Source organism: Lissotriton vulgaris, chromosome 3_1, assembly GCF_964263255.1.
Source record: "Lissotriton vulgaris chromosome 3_1, aLisVul1.2, whole genome shotgun sequence".
NCBI lineage: Eukaryota > Metazoa > Chordata > Amphibia > Caudata > Salamandridae > Lissotriton > Lissotriton vulgaris.
In genome coordinates, this window is record NC_141689.1 from 1149641989 (window position 1) to 1149661597 (window position 19609).

At 40.0% G+C, this 19609-nt stretch overlaps 1 long non-coding RNA gene across 1 annotated transcript; it reads right to left on the bottom strand.

Moving 5' to 3' along the window:
• Positions 1–300: 300 nt before the first annotated feature.
• LOC147727593 (uncharacterized) lies at positions 301–18439 on the bottom strand. Its single transcript, XR_015309496.1, has 5 exons — positions 18394–18439; positions 15301–15369; positions 13442–13483; positions 9706–9927; positions 301–440 (listed from the first exon to the last, which is right to left on the bottom strand). It is a non-coding gene; the product is annotated as an uncharacterized LOC147727593 (long non-coding RNA).
• Between the last annotated feature and the right edge of the window lie 1170 nt (positions 18440–19609).

Genomic DNA, 19609 nt, shown 5'->3' on the forward strand with positions numbered 1-19609 from the left:
TTTATGGTGGACGCACACTTGGCACACTACTTGCCTTTTGAATGATGCGGTGCAGCTGCCTATGTTTTAGTCACCCTACTCCCTATTGAGCTACATATATCACAAACCAGCCAGGTAGCTCTCTTCTTCTTCCCTTACTTCTAGCCTTATAGAAACCGTGACATATATCTCAAACCTGCAGTGTAATTTAAATTCCCAGATTATTAAATGAAACACCGAAGGTGCCTGGAGATTCAGTTAGGTAGCAATTGTAGTTACAAAATATATAGAAGCCAACTATGAAGTTACAGCAAAGTTTATTAGATGTAGCAATTGTAGTTAAACATACATCAATACACAGGCCACACTCAGGCCAAATGTTTTCTTCAATTTTAAGAGCCACAGTCTTAAGTATTTCCATGTTCATTTCTGGCTGCGAGGGGCTTTTGATTCTTTTTTGTCTGTAAAGTAAGAGAGAAAATGTTTTTTAGAAAAAGTATTTAGCTTCTGGAAAAGTTGTATGTTTAAAAAAAAGATAAAGTAACACCTTAATCTGATTACTAGACTCAAGGGCATTGTTCTTTACAGACCAATGTGCCTATTGCTGGTCTGCCTACGAAGGCTGTTTTTCAGATACAACTATTCGGTTCCTGATGACTCAATAGATTAAAAGGTTCTGGAAGTCTTTGTTTTATTTTCCATCAAATTAAGGCATATGTAAAATCTTAATTGGTCTCACAACAATTTCCTTTATACCTGATTGTACTGCAACAACTACAAAAATATTCCATTTGCAACAATAAAAAAGAAATTTCTGCTGTCCAGGAGACAAAGAGTTTTGCTGTCTGGCATCACAGAGATTAGACTCACCAGGAGAGAACAAGCTTTTTAGCACATATTGGCCTTTGGAATTAACATGGTTAAACAATAACTGAAATGCTATTGTTATACATCCCTCTGTGATAGTATTTTAAAGCTAATGCTAAGATACGCACAATGGTAGCACTGTAAAATCGTACACATTCTTTAGAGAAAAATAGTCATGATTGTGGCAGAGTACCTAAGTAAAACATGCTAAAAAGAATTAATTCCTGGCCAATCACTCTCTACTACTGACACATCATGTATTTATTCGTTTGGGTCTTGTGATCCTGTGACTTAGTTGAAGACTTCAGCACCAAGAGAGATCTGTATGTGGATCCCTCCTTCCTCATGTGACCAACACTTTAGATCATAACCAAGAAGGAAGCCAATATAGTGCATTAGTGTTTATTTGGAAAATATGTTGTTACCTCACTGGTCTTGTTTAATTTTGTATTTCAGTAATGAGTCCATTACTACCTGTCAATGACATGTACTGTTTATTTCAGATGTCTTTTTCCAGTCTTTGCCAGGAAGTGTTTCTTGTTTATGTCTTGTGTCTCAATCCCGCTGCCTCAAATTGATTTGCCCTAACAAGCAACAAAAGCCCTTGTTATGAGTTGGGGAACTTCACCCAAAATGAAATACCTTAAGTCACATTACCTAGGGAGCTGATTTCGATGTCAAGCCGAATTGATTCCATCCAACACTGACTCGGTCCTGGGATGGACCGACACCCGGACGGTGTTCCTAACTGGCCCATACCAATGCAACCTAAAACTGTTCGGCCACATGCTCCGTTTTCTCAATGGGAGCTTATGTTTCAGCCATAAACCGGAAATAACGCAAGCTCACATTGTGAAAAGGGAGGTGCAGTTAATCCCTCTACCCTGCAGGGATCAACAGGGGAGCAACTCTCAACCAGTGGCCAAAAGCACAAGAGGGCCCTGGTGGGGGCCCCCAAACAATGCTTTCTGACATGGTTTCCATGTCAGAGAGGCCGGCATGGGAACCATGCTGGATACCCTGCATCGTAATCTCAAGGGCGGGCCTAGATTGCTGGCTGCCTTCCGACTGGCCCACGGGCTCCTCGCTCCTGTCGGAAGCCAGCCGGAATCACTGGCCAGTTTACTTTCCCACAGCCTAGTACATAATTAAGCGGTCAGGAAGCAAACCAAGCAGCCTATTACGATGCTGCCCGGAAAGTCTCCTACCAACTACCAACTTTCAGAGCCTTTACGGGCTGCATTGTAATCAGCCCCCAATTGTGTCTAAACCTAGAATTATCAGGTCATAATCTCCTGGCCTGAAAGTTGCTACAGAGCAGGGCATGGAGTATGGCTCAAAGCACTGCCAACCCACTGCAGTAGTCCAAAGACAGCAGGCATTTCCTCCTCTAAAAAGGCCCAAGAATGCCCAGAATCTCTGGCTCACCTCACCCCAACTCCCAATGGCACTCTGGTGGTCAGAGGAGGTGGCAATGTCAGTGTTTTTTGTAGAAATAGCAACAAATGACAGGTAAAGCACCAAGTAATTTCAGGTAGTTATTCCCCATTTTGTTTAAAAAAATTGTAATGGTGAGAGTTTGCTCTGGAGCTATTGGCCGTAAGGTAGAGGCAACAAAACATTATCCAACACCCAAAAACCTATGATTATATGCGTTTTCAAAAACTTTTTTGAAAGACTCTTTCACCACAGGAAGGTACTTCTTCTGCAAGCAGGAGAAGATATCTTTCCCAAATTTGAAAGCAATAGGAACACCCTACTTTGGGTAAAGTCAGGTAAATGAGTTTGTTGTTAATTAAAAAAATGATGTGGAGAAAAAAAAGGTTTTATTAACTGTTGTTTCAAAGTTTGCTGATAGAATAGGTCACACGAGTATAGATAGTGACCCATGAGTACTCCTGGAAATATACAATTTATGTAGCTTTTGATGGAGTGCTCATTGTGATTCAGTAAATCGCTGAAAATGTTTCAATCTGTTCTAATAGTAGTCCTAAGGCTAACATATGAGGATTTGCACATTTTTTGTAATTTAGGCCCTTGACATTTTAACCAAAAGGCTGTCTACTATTAGGTATATCGGTAAATATGACCAATAATGTCTTAAATAAGTATAACAGTTTTACTTTATTACCCATTGTGTTTTCCTTTACATGGCTATGTATTTTGTAAGGTAAAGTTTGCAAATTCTTTAACAAAATATTGGATCTTCATATAAGAAAATAAAAAAGTTTATCAAAAGGTTCATTGTAAACTCCAAATTTTCTTTGCATCCTTCAGACGATATCAGATCGTCTTAAACAATTTATACTTACCTACAAAGACAGCAATATCTCTGCAACTTGGAAAAATTTTGATATTAACGTTTGTGTTGGTTTTGTAATCAACTTAATCTACACTATGAAATGAATGCAAACATTCTTATTCTCATAATCTCAAATTATGATGAGACATTTCCTTATATTTGAAGACTTTAAGGCACTAAAAATACCATTGCGAGCTCACAGCTCACATATGAGCGTGTCCGAGTAACAATTTCTGTCATTTTTAATATGCCAGTTTTTATCACATACAAGTTTTATTTATTTAGAAAAAAAGACATTGTATATTAACACTTTGTAACTAATTAAGGCAACACTTACCACTTTGTCTAATGCTGTATATCTAATGCGTCATCTACACCACTATAATTAAAACATTTAAACTGTTAGGCAAACACTATGGCCCTCATTATGATGTCGAGCGGACCGCCACTGACTTTCCATCTGTGACGGTCCACCCGACATCCAAGGTTAAGATACCGGCAGTCGGAGAGCACAGGGCGGAGAGCACAAGACCCCCACCTTCAGCGGGATCAAGGGGCCCATCGGGCGGCAGTTGGACAGTAATCCCTACAATGAAGGTAGTACTTGCTGTAGAAATTACAATGTCCATTTCCCACAGCCTTTTCACGGCGGTCCCACCGGTAGAAAGGCTTTCGGAAAGGGTCTTTGGAGGCCCCTAGAATTGCCCCCGCCCTCCGTGTGCCACCACTATTTGGCCAGGGGTGCACATGGGGTGCCCATCAAACATCTATGCACCATGTGCCAAGCATCACATGGTGCCTGTCACAAAGTGCATGGATGTTTGCAGACATGCCTTTCTCTACTGCGGCTTGTTGTGCAGCCTTTTCCTGGGCCACAGTAGAAGCCAACAATGGAATTCGAGGGTCCCCCTACTGGGAGGGGAACAATCTAGTGCACAACAGAAGGACCGTGGTCTTATTCCATAAACAGAATGGTCAAGAGTCTATGTGTATAGTTTCATGATTTTAATCTTCTCGATGTGAATATTTTCTTGTAATCATATTCAGCATTGGATTTAGAAACGAAAACGTGTCATAGCACACTTTGTAAATCAACAATAGTAATCCTCAAAAAAGATCCCGATGCATTTCGGGCCAGAGCCCTTTCTCAAGGGAATACTCTACAATGAAAAATAGAATGAAACCAGAATCAATCTTTTGACTCAACGGAAACGATGACAGATAAGTCTAACACATACAATAACCGGCATTTAAAGTGTCTGAGAGTAGGTGACGAAAACTAAAAAAAGGGTGAAGAGAAAATCAGCCTTGTAGAAATCGATAGTCCGAGGTGATGACATCATGAAAACGAGACCGTGTTCCAAGTGAATTCTGAACGTGCGTAACTCAAAAGGTGACAGAAACGTTAAAAACAACACGCGTGTGTATCACAGAATACCCAATCTCCAGTGAAGATGTGAACATCGTGCATGCTAAACAGTACGCGAGAGAAAACTCCCAAAAGTTACTTACTGAGTGGATTAGACGAGGTGCCTCGCGGCGTGCCTGCGGGACAGAAGTGCAAATGTTCCGAGTACGCGTGTGTGTTAAACATCCAGGTGGTGGAAATAGAGGAAGGGTGACAGTACGAAAGTGATAAAAATAGAAGACGGACCATGCAGTGAGATAGAGAAATGGGAAAATGAACCACCATATTGGAAAAGTCAGAAGAAGTGAAAGTAATGGGACGAGATGTATAAATGTAAACAGATTCAGTACACAAAGACGTAAATAAAGAACAGTTATGGAAATCAATTATAAGTAACATAAGAATTTGATGCGATCATTCAGCCCGTTGGGCGCCATCGTGGAGAGAAAATGGATCCAGAAGTTTTCTCGCTTCAGCAAATTGTTCTTATTGTTCTGGGTGACTTGGACTTGTTCCAAAACCTGAAATTTGAGTTGAGCAACGGTGTGTCTAAATTGAGTGAAATGAGCAGCCACACTTGATTTCATATTGTTGGTGCGGATATTACTTTTGTGTTCTAAAATCCTGGTGCGGATTTTTCTCTCGGTGTGACCAACGTAGCATTTGCAACACGGGCACTTAAGCAGGTAAATGACATTATTAGAATTGCAGGTGGCATTCACTTTCAGTCTGATGGGGTGTCCTTTCATGGGGTGGCACATGATGTTACCAGTGATACAGTTGTTGCAGTTCGAACAGTTATAACAAGGTTTCAGTCCTTTGTATACCATCTGTTTGTCTTCCTGGATGGGTTTACACAAAAGTTCTTTCAGGTTTCTCCCTCTTGTAAAAGCAAAAATAGGTGGTTGTTTGAATAGACCCATAAAGTCTGGTTCTAGTGTCAATATGGACCAATGTTTTCGAATGATGGCTTGAAAACGGTTCAAAGTATTGGAATATTTGGATACCACGACCAAACGATCTGATTGGTCTTTAGGCTTTGGTTGCAGCAGGGCAGACCTACATTTTTTCTCACTTCTAGACATTGCCAAATCCAATATCGGCATGGGGTATCCTCTGGCTTTTAAACGTTCAAGGGTGTATTGCATTTGTGTTTTGCATTGATCTTCATTAGAAACTATGCGTTTGATGCGCAGTAACTGGGCGTAAGGAAGATTGTTCTTCAAACCAGGGCGGTGAAAACTCTTGTAGTGGAGGGTGGAGTTTCTGTCCGTAGGTTTACGGTATACTGTGGTAAACCAATCCCCTGTACTCCTATGAATTTCTACATCAAGGTAATGTACTTTACTTTCACTGTACTCCCATGTGAACTGTATTCTCTGATTGAAATGGTTCCATGTGTTAAGAAAGGCATTTAAAGACTCAGTGGTGCCTTCCCATAGGAGGAAAATGTCATCGATGAAGCGCAGGAATAATCTGCCATGTTCTAGCCAACTGTTATGACAAAGAATGTAGGACTCCTCAAATTGCTTCATATAGAGATTAGCATAGCATGGAGCTGCCGAATTTCCCATGGCGGTGCCATTAAGTTGTAAAATCCATTTGTCTTTAACTGAAAAATAGCTGTGGTAGAGTGTGAATATTGTTAATTGCATGAGGAAAACTTTCAGGTCAGCGTCTAAATCAGATGAAGAAAGAACGTTCTCAATAGATTCAATACCTCCATCATGAGGAATGGAGGTATATAGAGAACATACGTCCACCGTGCACATGATGAGCTGGGTGTTTTTGAGTTCATTCATGATGGGTTCAATTTTCAAAAGAAAATCAGTAGTGTCTTTTACGTGTGATCTGGTGGTCTGAACAAAAGGTTGTAAGTATCTATCCAAAAAATTACCTATGTTCTCGTGTAGGCTACCTCTGGTCGACACAATAGGTCGAAATGGAGGGTGCGTTGGATGCTTGTGCATCTTGGGAAGCATGTATCAAGTTGGAGGTTTGGGGTTAGATGGTGTCAAAAATCTACGAGTCTTGTCGTTGATGGTTCCCTGGTCAAAAGCATTTTTAATGATGAGTATCAGATCTTGTGCGTACTCATTAGTGGGATCTCCAGGTAAAAGATCATAAGTGTCTCTGTCATTGATGTGTAGGTCGATTTGCTGATCATAAAAAGTGGTGTCCATGATGACCAGGGCACCCCCTTTATCAGCATTTTGAAATGTGATGGATTTGTCATTGGCCAATTTTTGTAGGATGTTTCTCTCCTTCCGGGTGAGGTTCCCTCTTTTTATGGTCGATTGAAAAGGCAGGTTCAAGATATCTTGTTTGATCAAGTTTTCGAAGGCATCTATGATTTTATGGCTTTGAGGTGCCAGAAATACACTGTGTGGTCTTAATCCTCTGAGCATGTCTTCTTCCTCAGTGAGTGTAGAGTTGATATTTGAAAAATAGTGTCTTAAGCGGATGTTGCGAATAAGTTCGAATGCGCTAACTTCCAGCTCCAATGTGTTGATGGCAGTGGTAGGGACAAAGGATTGGCCCTTTTGTAAGGTGTTGATTTCATCATTGGTTAAGGTAGTTGAGGAGATGTTGATGACAAGATTGTCTTGGGTATTCAACGTCTGCCTTTGGGTTTCTTCTTTGTTTGAGGAGGTGTTTTTTCTATGTCCTCTGCGGGTTTTCCCCCCCGGGATCTTTCTGTTGGTCCTGACCTAATTCTAAAAAATGAACAGAGGGATCGGTGGAAGTGCTCGGAGGTTGTGAATCCGTACTGGATGTGGTACGGGTTGATCTAGATCTGGTGTCATCTTCTGAGGATGATGTTTCAGTGGCTGATGTGGGATTGTAAGGTTTGTTGGAGCGTCGGCGGGCGTACACCTCTGCCCAGGTGTACACCTCGCCGAGCTTATAATCTATAGTGTCCCTCTTAAATTTACTCGGAACATTTGCACTTCTGTCCCGCAGGCACGCCGCGAGGCACCTCGTCTAATCCACTCAGTAAGTAACTTTTGGGAGTTTTCTCTTGTGTACTGTTTAGCGTGCCCGATGTTCACATCTTCACTGGAGATTGGGTATTCTGTGATACACACGCGTGTTGTTTTTAACGTTTCTGTCACCTTTTGAGTTACGCACGTTCAGAATTCACTTGGAACACGGTCTCGTTTTCATGATGTCATCACCTCGGACTATCGATTTCTACCAGGCTGATTTTCTCTTCACCCTTTTTTTAGTTTTCGTCACCTACTCTCAGACACTTTAAATGCCGGTTATTGTATGTGTTAGACTTATCTGTCATCGTTTCCGTTGAGTCAAAAGATTGATTCTGGTTTCATTCTATTTTTCATTGTAGAGTATTCCCTTGAGAAAGGGCTCTGGCCCGAAATGCATCGGGATCTTTTTTGAGGATTACTATTGTTGATTTACAAAGTGTGCTATGACACGTTTTCGTTTCTAAATCCAATGCTGAATATGATTACAAGAAAATATTCACATCGAGAAGATTAAAATCATGAAACTATACACATAGACTCTTGACCATTCTGTTTATGGAATAAGACCACGGTCCTTCTGTTGTGCACTAGATTGTTCCCCTCCCAGTAGGGGGACCCTCGAATTCCATTGTTGACTTTCACACTGCTTGGCCAGACAGTGTTACACTCTGGTTGCACACTACAACTCTTCACCTTTCGCTACCCTCAAGAATACATACGCTGTGCGAGCTCCCATTCTTTGTTGAATCTCCACAGTAGAAGCCGCAATAGAAAACTGCATGATTCCAACCACCTACTCGGTGGTCGTATCACATTATGGTGGGTGGACTGCCAACTATATGTCGAGCGGTCTCCATCCCACAGTGATGGCGGACCTACCACCATTGTAATGAAGCCCTAAGAGAGAGCCTACTATCTAAATCCTGGTGTACCCCTAGCTCTGTTGAGTAGGGAATCCTACTTGGTTTTTAAACGAACCCTCAACCACTAACACTAGTTAGTGCTATGCTTCATCATAGGGTTCCCATCCGAGACACCAAATGCATCTGAGTGTGCTATGATGCCTCCCAAATAATTCATCTCAATACACTGTGAAGGTACAACTTTCCAAGAGTAGTCAAATGTGAAAGGTTTTACTCATGTATATGTAAATATGCATGAGTAAATACTTAGTAAAAGTGCATTTGTGTATGTTAACTTTTTTTTCTTCACTAGGAAAATATTTTTCCTCATAGAGAAACTGCTTCACACAAATACCACCAGTGTAGGGTAGTGCCTTTACCGTTATCGTCCAGTACAAGGATTTTCTCCTCCCCTCCTGGACAGGATGTAAATCCATGTTACAGTGGATGTTTTTACCCCAATTTCTTTATCCACGTCTACTTTTAAATTGGTTTTCACCGTGATAGACTTTCAAGCATACATTTTTGCATGACAAGAAAATAAACATGAATAGGAGCAGCGTAATACATGTGCCCGAAATACATGCATTTAAGTTTAAAGGTGCTTTTCAATATACATTTTCCATTTACACAGCAGAGAGCGTCATTTTGGTGAGAGTTTGTTTTTCATTTGGATATACTTTAATTGTTTCTGCAGCTTTATTTAGTAATTACACACCTTTGTGAGAGGCGGCAACCACACCAATTAGAAACATCGCGGGAATATATTAAGGCACATAGGAACCAATATTTATTTGTTGACTTATGGAAATATCAAATAGACATGGAAGCCTGAGGCATATTTTCATCTTGAAAAATCTAAAATCTGAAACGTAAAGCTCAAAACTGCAAAAATGCAAACAGTAAGTACGTTTTCTAGTGTTGCACATTCTGGGGAAAAGGGTAGGCCTAAATCTAACACCCATGTTCTTCCTTGTTCTTGGGTCGAAAGCATGTAGGGACACCTCTCCCTTCTTTTATGTCTTATATTTTGATATTTTGCTCTCTTAACATCAATCAGCCACTTACTATTTATCCAGTTTAGTGTTAATGTATGAATGAATGCATAAGTGATGGAGGTTGATTATGGAAACAGTGGCAGCTGAATTGCAAAGTCCAATAAATGATGCACTATTTCTTAACAAAAAGCATAAATTAGGAAGTTGCAACAACTTTGCATACAAACATTATTTTGTTATCTGGTGTTTGTATCCATACCTTGGTTCGCGATTAGCCTGCAGCTGTTACGGTGGTAGCTGTAGTGGTGGTGGCAGTGGTCGGACTGGTTGTGGTTGAAGTAGTTGTGGTGGGAGTTGTGGTGGTTGGTGTTGTTGTTGGCGTAGTTGTCACTGTTGTAGGAGGTGTGGGAGTGATGTTCGGTTTACAAGGAGGAGGGCCAACTGGTTTTAAAGGTCCTTTTCCAGGCCCTCCAGGTCTTGGCTGTAAGAAAAATGTTTACATATGCATATTATTGTACATATTATTTGCATAAACATAAAAGCAGTATTAGCAATGAAAAAATAAGAAACAACACACAGAACTAGGATCACACATTAGGCTTGCACATTTTTTTAATATAGGGGATCATCCCTTACGTAACCACCATAGGGTACATTTATACAGTTCCAATGTTTTACACGCATTGTATGTTTAATTCTGCTAAACAGTGCTAATTGCTTTCATATACTCGTAGATATACTAATATATGCTTATATTTACAAACTGTGGCTTCTTCGTTTCCTACAGTATGCATCCTCGAGAAATCTATTTGCCTTTTAAAATTATTTTACAAATTCAGACTGTAAACTTTTTAGAAATTGCTGCCAAATATATGAGGTAATAACTTAAGCGTGTAACTGTGTTGCATACTACATCTATTGGAGTGGACGGTGGACCTCCAGTTCTTTCTCTAATCTATATTTCTAGTTGAATTGTCATGATCCTTAATCCATTGTAGAGTGTTGTGGTATCGCCATATCTCACCAACCGGTTCCCTGTTCTATCTATTCTTCAGGTGAGGGGACACTTCAGGAGAAGTAAAGCCTTTCTAAAGCATAAAATAGAGTTCCCTAGGTATTATCTCCGTGCTTTGAGGCATAAAACTGCATGTTCCATACTTAAATTCTTACCGGAATGGAGTATGCTTAAGAATAAATTAGAGTTGCCTTCTTTTGTAGGGTATCTTCAGAGCATCTTAACTTGAGAACTTTTAGCTCTCTGTGCCTCTCACACTTGATGCAATCAAAAAGCACAAGTGTAGTTTACATTCAAATACATAATAAAGAGCTGAAATGCACCTGCTATATAATTTAGCACATACATTTGGTCCTGTTCATGCTCTAGCCTTTATATCAGGAAATGCAAATGTTGTTCACACTGCACTACTTGCGTGAGATGAGTCTTTTTTCAGCAGTTAAAATTGTGTAAAAGAAAAAACAATCTTGAGACTAAGACAGTGTCTCTTTTAAAAACAATTGAGAATACTACTCTGGGAAGACCGGTTGTGCAGCAACTGTAGAAACAGGGCAAAATTGCAAAACATTTGTCGGGTTGAACTAGTACATGTCTTTACTAATAATTAGCATCTTCCCTGTTGCAAAAACATTTTGTCACTGTATTATGAAATCAGACCTCTGTAGGTGGTAATATGTTACAATTTTTTTGCATATTCTAGCTCATGGATTGCAGCAAAACTACAAAGACACAACACCATAACAACATCAACAAAAGCAAATTGATGTAGCAATTACACACCACTATTAAACAATGGAAATACAAGACAACCCACAACAATGTCACAAGACATCCAGCAACACAATACTAAGCATGGGCGGAAAATCCGTTCCGCTCGCGGATTTTGCGGATTTTCGGCAAATTCGCAATCCGCGAGCGGAATGGATTGGGTCAAAAGTTAAAGCTGACTTTTGTAACTATTTTAGCCGCATCACTGCGGCGGCTTTTCCCGCTGTGTGCAGCACAATTCAAAGAGCCATTTTACATGACGAGCTTAGCTCATCATCAGCACACGACTACCGTGGCTGATGACGAGCTGAGCTCGTTATCAGCAGCGAAGAGGTTAGAATGGCGCCGGCAAGCTGCCAGCAAGCTGCCAGAGCCATTCTAAAATAGTTACAAAAGTCAGCTTCAACAGGAAGCACTAATAGATAAAGTAAAGCAGGTGCTCGAGTTGAAGGCAGCTCAAATTAAGTTACACAATCATTAATCACCCCAAACTTGGGGTGATTAATGATTGTGTAACTTAATTTGACCTTCAACTCGAGCACCTGCTTTACTTTATCTATTAGCGCTTCCTGTTGAAGTTGACTTTGTAGCTATTTTAGAATGGCGCTGGCAGCTTGCCGGCGCCATTCTAAGTGGGGCTGAGGGCAGAAGGGCACAAAGTGGGACAGAGGGCAGAAGGGGACAAAAAACGAGTGGGGCAGAGGGCAGAAGGGCACAGAAATGAGTGGGGCAGAGGGCAGAAGGGGACAAAAACGAGTGGGGCAGAGGGCAGAAGAGCACAAAAACGAGTGGGACAGAGGGCAGAAACGAGTGGGGCAGAGGGCAGAAGACCACAAAAACGAGTTGGGCAGAGGGCAGAAGACCACAAAAACGAGTGGGGCAGAGGGCAGAAGACCACAAAAACGAAATGGGCAGAGGGCAGAAGAGCAAAAAAACGAGTGGGGCAGAGGGCAAAAGGGCACAAACACGAGTGGGGCAGAGAAAATAAAAAAATCCGCAAATTTGCGAATTTCGCGGATCGCGAATTCGCAAATCCGCAAATTCGCTAATTGCAAATTCGCAAAATTCGCCCATGCTTACACAATACACTAACATAAAAATTCACCAACATAATAACTACTGTTACAATACATGAACACAACTGCACAATACAGCACAATCTCAATATAACACAATGATGAACTAAATCTAAACAAGAGAGCACTGTGCCTAAACTTGTATTGTGTTTTTGGGTAGTGTTGTATTCAATTATTTTATGTTTTTTGGTTTGTGTTGAGATTTTGTTGTAGTTGTGTGATTTTGGTTTGTGTCACTTTTGTATTGTGGTTTTATTTTTATTATGTTGTGGTAGTGTGTTGATATTGTGATGTGGTATGTTGCTGTTCTATTGTGTTCTCGAGTGTTGAGGTTTTGTGTAATTTTGTGGCATGTTGTGCTGTATTTTGATGAATTGTTTGTGCTCTTTTTTACAGAAGTGTCTTTTATATTTTTGTGCAGTATTGTGTCTTTGTCACTGCCATGCCTCGTTCTGTGGTGGTTGTAGTTTATGTTGTACTCTATTGTAATCCTTTGTCCTTATGGTCATTTTTGGGGTTACTTACCGTAGTGTGTGATCTTGTGTTGCACGTCTTTGTGTTAGATTGTGCTGTGTTTCTGTGTTATTCTTTTGGAGTGTTGTTGTTACGTTTTGCATTTTGTTTTGTTGTGCTGGTGGTGTGCTGTGCTGGTTCCGGTGCAGATGGGGTCTCGTTATATGTTATTGTCATGGTGTATTTTGCTGTTACTGTATTGTTATTATGTTGCTATGCTACATTATGTTGTGGTCTTTATGTGTGTTTTGCCAAGTCGTAATGTGACGTTTTGTTGTATTATTGTGTTGTTGTATTAAGGAACTACTAACAGACTTTAGCAATTGTTAGCTTCCAACTAAAACCAGCGTAATTTATTAATGATCAGGTACAAAAACAGTCAGTCACCACTGCCAAAAGTGGTAATATACCACCACTACAGCACTTATTTATTTTTGTCCACTTGCAGGCTTTATTTGTCCCAGTATGTTGTGTACTCTCTGGTGCAGTTTTATAAGTTAAAACATTAACCAAACTGGTCATCACATTTGTCATAATCAACATTTTGGAAACCTTGCATCTTCTTTGTACATGTTAGTCTTTCATTATAAAGTGCCTGTTTTTGAAAATTAAATTGCACTTACTGGTGGAGGAGGGCCTCTTCCTGGTCTATGTGGCTGGGAAGCCTAGAACGCCATCCGCGATCACAAAGAACACAAAGGAAAAGATAAGAGCAGTTAAAAAGTAGAACCGGCCTGCAGTGTTTCAAGGTAAGTTGTGTTATGATGTGATCATCCCAATTAAGCTTAGAGCAAAAGTTACCATTTTGGTTTACATTAGTCTGCGTACTTATTTGTATTTATTTTCAAAACAAGCTGTTACAGACATTTTCACATTCTGTTCAACGATGAACAAAGTAAGAGATCATAGTAGAATTTGAGAGGATTTCTGAGTACTTGAAACTCATTGCCTCACTCAACTTCCTTTCTCTGCAATACACTTGCTTAGATTAAAAGCAGGGCTTGCAGAATCGTAAATACCAAACGTTGCCTTTCTCCACATTATATTTTTTATCATATAACATTGTTTAATTGATTTGGAACAGCCTCACCTGACCTATCTCTAAGTAGACCATTTGTGATTTTATTTTGCAGTCACAGTTCCAGAGATAAGTTGGACAATGTCTCAAAACAAACCAGCCCGGTGACTAATGACCTCTTTCTCTGACTTTGATTCCAGAAGCGGGGTATTTGCAACTACCAGGGTCTTTCCTCTCTTTCTATCATTGTTTTATTTTGTAGGAGTACATATGATAGCCAGCCTTGTTCCATGTATTTTGGGGCCAGTAACTTTTAGAAATACATTCAAATGTCGCAGCTTATGGAGGTTTCATATAGTTGAACCATTTTGGAGAATTTTGTAATACAAGTGCGGATGTACTGGACACAGCAATAAGGTTATCAATACTCAAAATTGCTTTGTAATGTAGCTGATTCCCTAAGGTTTAGATTCATGTCACAATTTTTTGTTGTTGTTGAAATAAGCTCTTGCCCTGTTGATGTGATTGTTTGCAGAACAAATGCTACAGCACAATGTGTGCTGCTGACTGTCATGTGTCTTGATTAATATTGGGTATTAATGGTAGAGCTCGCTGTAACCTAGGCGAAAGTAACAGAGCAAATATTCCACAAGTGAATTTTCCATTTTTCTATAATTTCTAAAAATGATTTGTGCTACATATGAAACTCTTGCAAAAGGAACAATTGATGGACAGAATGCTGCATAATGTCAAACATTCACCCCAGTGCAGAGATCTGGGTCTAAATCCATTGTTTTTTTTGTTTATCTCCATGCCATTCCAGTTCAGACCCATATGCACATCAGTCTTGACCCTGTTCCCTATGAGAACAATCCAGTCCATACTGCCAGGTCAGGTACTCCCTGGACTGGAAACAAGCATCCTGGAACTGGTATTGAGGCATCACCCCTCGTCAGCCAGGCTAGCTTGATTCCAGAGGCATAGAGCACACAGGACCCACATCTGGGCATAACCGTCCCACTCGGGGTGACAATTCAAAAAGAACAATTGATGGACAGAATGCTGCACAATCTCAAACCTTCACCTCAGTACAGAGATCTGGGCCTAAATCCAAAATTGTTTTGTTCCCCATGCCATTTTACAAATGAAACTCTCAGCACATGTGAAACAATTAAGCCAGTTTGCTTGTGATATTCTTGCACTGCAAAAGTGCAGCTGGTAATATTTTCAGTTTCTATTTTTGAGTGCATAAAAGATATAAGCACATTTGCACATGAATGTTTTATAATTCACTTCTGCAAATTAAATCATGCCTTATTTCCTACTCACACTAACGAAAAAATCTTATCTAATCAAGGCCATTGCTAATAGTATAAACATACTCATCTGTTTTGTTAATTCTCATATAAAAGTATATGATGATACAAACACATACTGCAGATAAATTGAATTTCAATTACTTACCACCATACAAACAGCCAGTGCCAGTATACATGACACCACAAGGAAAGCCTTCATTGTTTCAAGTTATCCCTGGAATCAAAAACAGACATGCATGATAGGGTCCCCAACAAGAGTTTGACACCTTCTGAACTAGTTTATAATAGGGAATGCTCCTGCATTTAGTGGTGTCTTTATTTGGTCATGGCAGAGGGTCTTAAACAATGCCTAATAAAACATTTAAACTATTTTAAACAGTAATTTAATCAATAAGAAAGAATACACTCTCTATGGAAAAGATAACTCCAAATGCAAAGCATAACATTTATAATATCAAAGATATTAACTTCAGAAGGATAGCAATTCAATAGATTTGATTATGATTGGAATGTGTGATGCACAGGCTTGATAAATATCTCAGCAATAAACAATATACCCACAGAGTTATTGTATGAAATCCTCTCTGAGATTAGTAAATCCACTATTTGGACTTCGAAGTAACTATCTAATTGTACCTTTAATTTAATAAATAGTGCTTGGTGTCAATGACTAATGTCAGGCGTTATGCTCTTTTGCTGGTTTGCTTGACACACACAATTCTAAATATGGTGTTTGAGTATTATTTAATCATTTTTTTAACATGGGAAATAGAAAATAGTACATTTACTCATTCAGACTGGGTTAATGAGGTGCATCACTTCTCCTGCCCAGGTGTTAAGTGCCCTGTTGTAGCCATCTGTCCCCTGGCAGTCTCGAAGGAATATCTGGATAAAAGCAGGAGATGTGGGGGATGGATTTGCGAAGGTTTAACCTGCCTCTCCCAGGGTCTGTTACTTCATTCTATCAGCTTTCATATTCAGGATTGTTGACATTATTTCTGGTTGCCATGCTAGACCAGATACAAGACCATCTGCAATGCTTACTTCTACCTCTCTCTCTCACCCTCACCTTCCCTGCCCTCTGTTTTCCTTACCTCCACCATCCTACCATTCTTCTTGTGTTCGTCCAATGCTTTTTACCACTCTTGTTGACTTTAACTTTAATTCTTATCACCTACATCCTCTGCTTTACCAAATAGATAGCTCAACTATGTTCAATGAATTTTAATTGTGAATTCTGACACTTCTTTCCCCACTCTGTTTCTATGTCGCCAGGACCTCAGGATCAAGAGATTGTTTCACTGTAAAGTGCCCTACCTCCCCCAAAGTATAATGGTGCTGTTGAGAAATGTAAAACCAATAAATACATAAATAAAAAAGTATGTGTCATATCCTGCCGAAGTAATACCAGTAGGGAGTGGATTGTATATGGAATAGATTGTATTTAATAAGATGAAATTCAATTAGAGATGGAGAGCAGTAAGTATATCTTTCTCTATGTGGAAATTCTGCCCTTTTGCTTTTGACCTGCAATAGCCTGGGAGAATATTATTGCCACAGTTGAATCAAGCAAAGCATAAAAGAGCTCAGACTATATCGAAATGATGTGTAAGGACTGTAAAAACTGTTTAGCAGTAAAGGTAGAGACATGCACGAGAGGTAAAATAACCATTCAAACTACCTTTTGTAGCCAATAGGAAAAAAGAAACTAACATAACTGATGAGAAAGAATAGTCCACCCGCTGTGCTTAGCGGGAACCCTGCTTCGCCTCTCATAGGAAAAATCTTTAAGGACTTCCAACTTGTGACCTGAATTCCAGCTCCAGGAACTTGTTCCAAATTGCTGGAAGATAGTGTACTGATTTATATATATATATAAGTCACATGGGTCTGCTGTGCATAGCTCTGTGCCTACTGAGGAACTTGCCTACTGCATCAGAGTGCTTGGGGTGAGATAGCCATGCCAAAGAGAGCCCTCCTGACCAGATGGAAGGAGAAATAGGCAACTAGTCTCTCACTAGTAGGACTTTGGAGAAAACATTAGATGTGTGTGAACTCTTAATCTGCAGTAGACTACAGAAATCTGCTGTGAAACTTGCTTCTAAATTTAGAAGAAGTTGAAACAGTACTAATAGAAGGCACCAGCTGCCCAATTGAAGGAATTCCAGTTAACTGTACTATTAGCAGGACCGTTTGGACTTGTTTCCCATGGAGGGAATCTCGTTTACAACTTTATCTCAGAGTTGACTTCCCTATGTGTGATTAGTTCAGACGATTTTTTAAAAGAATCTTCATTAAAAGTTATTTTTCTGGAAAATCTTAAGTTATCGGACATTTTATCTTTTCATCAGACAAAAGTTCCATATTCGTGGGAACTGGATGATCATGGCGCACAAGGAGCACACATGGCACTAAAGACACCACTGAGGTGGGAGATGGTCTTGGTGCCAGCTACAGCAATGGAGACATGGGCAGATTTACATACCCCTTGCATCATTTTTGAACCGCAGTTGCGTCACTTTTTGTGACGCAGCGGCAGCAAAAAAATGTGCCCCATTTATAACGCATCTAGGGAGATTCTTCACATTGTAAAGCCCTGCGTCACATTATACCTGCGTCAGATATACTGAATGCAGAGTGGACGTTCCCACGCCGAAAGGCTCATAAAAGTGACGCAGTGAAATCTGCAAGATTTCACTGCGTCACTTCTAGGACGCCACTGCGTCAAAACCTTATGCCTGAAGCAGGCATAAGGAGTGACGCAGCAGAATCCGGATAAGCCTCAAAATGCATTGCTGGAGTTTCGTCGTGCTTGTGACACAAGTCCAGGAATGCGTGACTTTTGCGCCAAGTGATGCGTCAGAATTTCTGACCAGCTGTCATTCCTTGTGCCACGTTGCGCCGTATTGTAAATACGGCGCATCATCCATGGTAGCATAAGGGTTTCTCAGGGTAGAGCAGGGAAAGTGAGGCATCTCTACAGATGCGTCACTTCCTTGAAAATCTGCCCGAGTGCAAGAGGTTCCCATCTTCATGGGGATTCGGCATTTTGACCTCTGTCCTGGAGGGTTATTTCTGCCTTGTCCTGCATTGAAAGTCACGCGGCCATCGTGTGGAGACAGGATTCTTTCTGCAATCCATTCCTCTCTGGATGAAGCAACCATGCTGTGACCTTCGAATCTGAAACCCACTGCCAGGACAAAACAACCGTCAACAATATAAAAGAGATGTGGCCTACCTGGTTGCGTTCACCACAAGCAAACCGTCCTTCTGTCTGTGCCGACTGTCGATTTGATAGTTGAAGAAAACATTTCTTAAATATATACTTTTCTTCAAAGTGCCTAAATTCGAAAGGATTACAACAAATTGTTCTGACTCAGTTACAATGGGTGTTATATAATCCACTTTAAACATTGCGGTTGTGTAGAGCTTGACTGTTACTCACACGGAACCGAGGAGGGGCGACATTTTAAACTCAACTGCAGCACAGAGTAGGAGTCAGGTGTAGAAAATGTTATTTTAAGACACTGGTCATAGTTGTGTAATCACGTCTGAGTGGTTTTTAAAATAGCCATATACTTGCTCCACAGTGCCGCATTTTTTCAGTTCCCACAAAAATATCAGATTTATTATCTTCAAAAAATTTCTGTCACTCAAATAATTAAATCTTAAATTAATAAATAAAAGTTATCAGTTTGCTTCTTGAAGAGAACGTGTGTTTTTCCATCTTGCTATAATTTATGTGTAAATGGCCACGAAATGTGATTTCCATATAGTGTTTACCATGACTATCCAGGCATAATGCTATCATGTCTTGGTTGAATTAATTTCACACAAATCAGAATGGATATTCTAATATTCCTACCTAAAAATGCCAATAACGGCAATATTTCTTTTATCAACTTTATGAAAGATCACTCATATATTTTTTTTGAGTTCTTATGTTTAATGATATTTCTCTTTACCGTGCTTTATTTTGTGCATTGTACTCAATGCCTGCCGTTTCTGCAATGATTTTCGCAGGGCTGAGATAACTTAATTTATCTAAATAAGAATTGGCTGAATTTTGGCACGTTTCTTTTGCAGTGAAACGCAAAATATGCCCTTATCGTCTAAAAGTAGGGCATGGGATATGGCAAAAATAAATCGATAGAAATACAATACATGTATTGGAAGTCATTTGGTTCTCTAAAAAGCATGGGATGCAATTAAAGCATTCCTTTGGAAAATCAAAGTTATATGATGGTTCCATCCACTTCTACTCATATTTTTATTTCATGAAAAATGTTACTCAAGCAGTCTCCCTTAGTTCTACAATATTACAAGAAATTCCCCCTGGTTCAAGTCTCTGTCCAGACACCAGATTCAAGCTGCCTCTGAGGAATATTAGGACTTGAGGCACAGTGAGTTAGAATGGTTACCTAGGTTAATGCACCTGCTGTGTAGCCTGATGG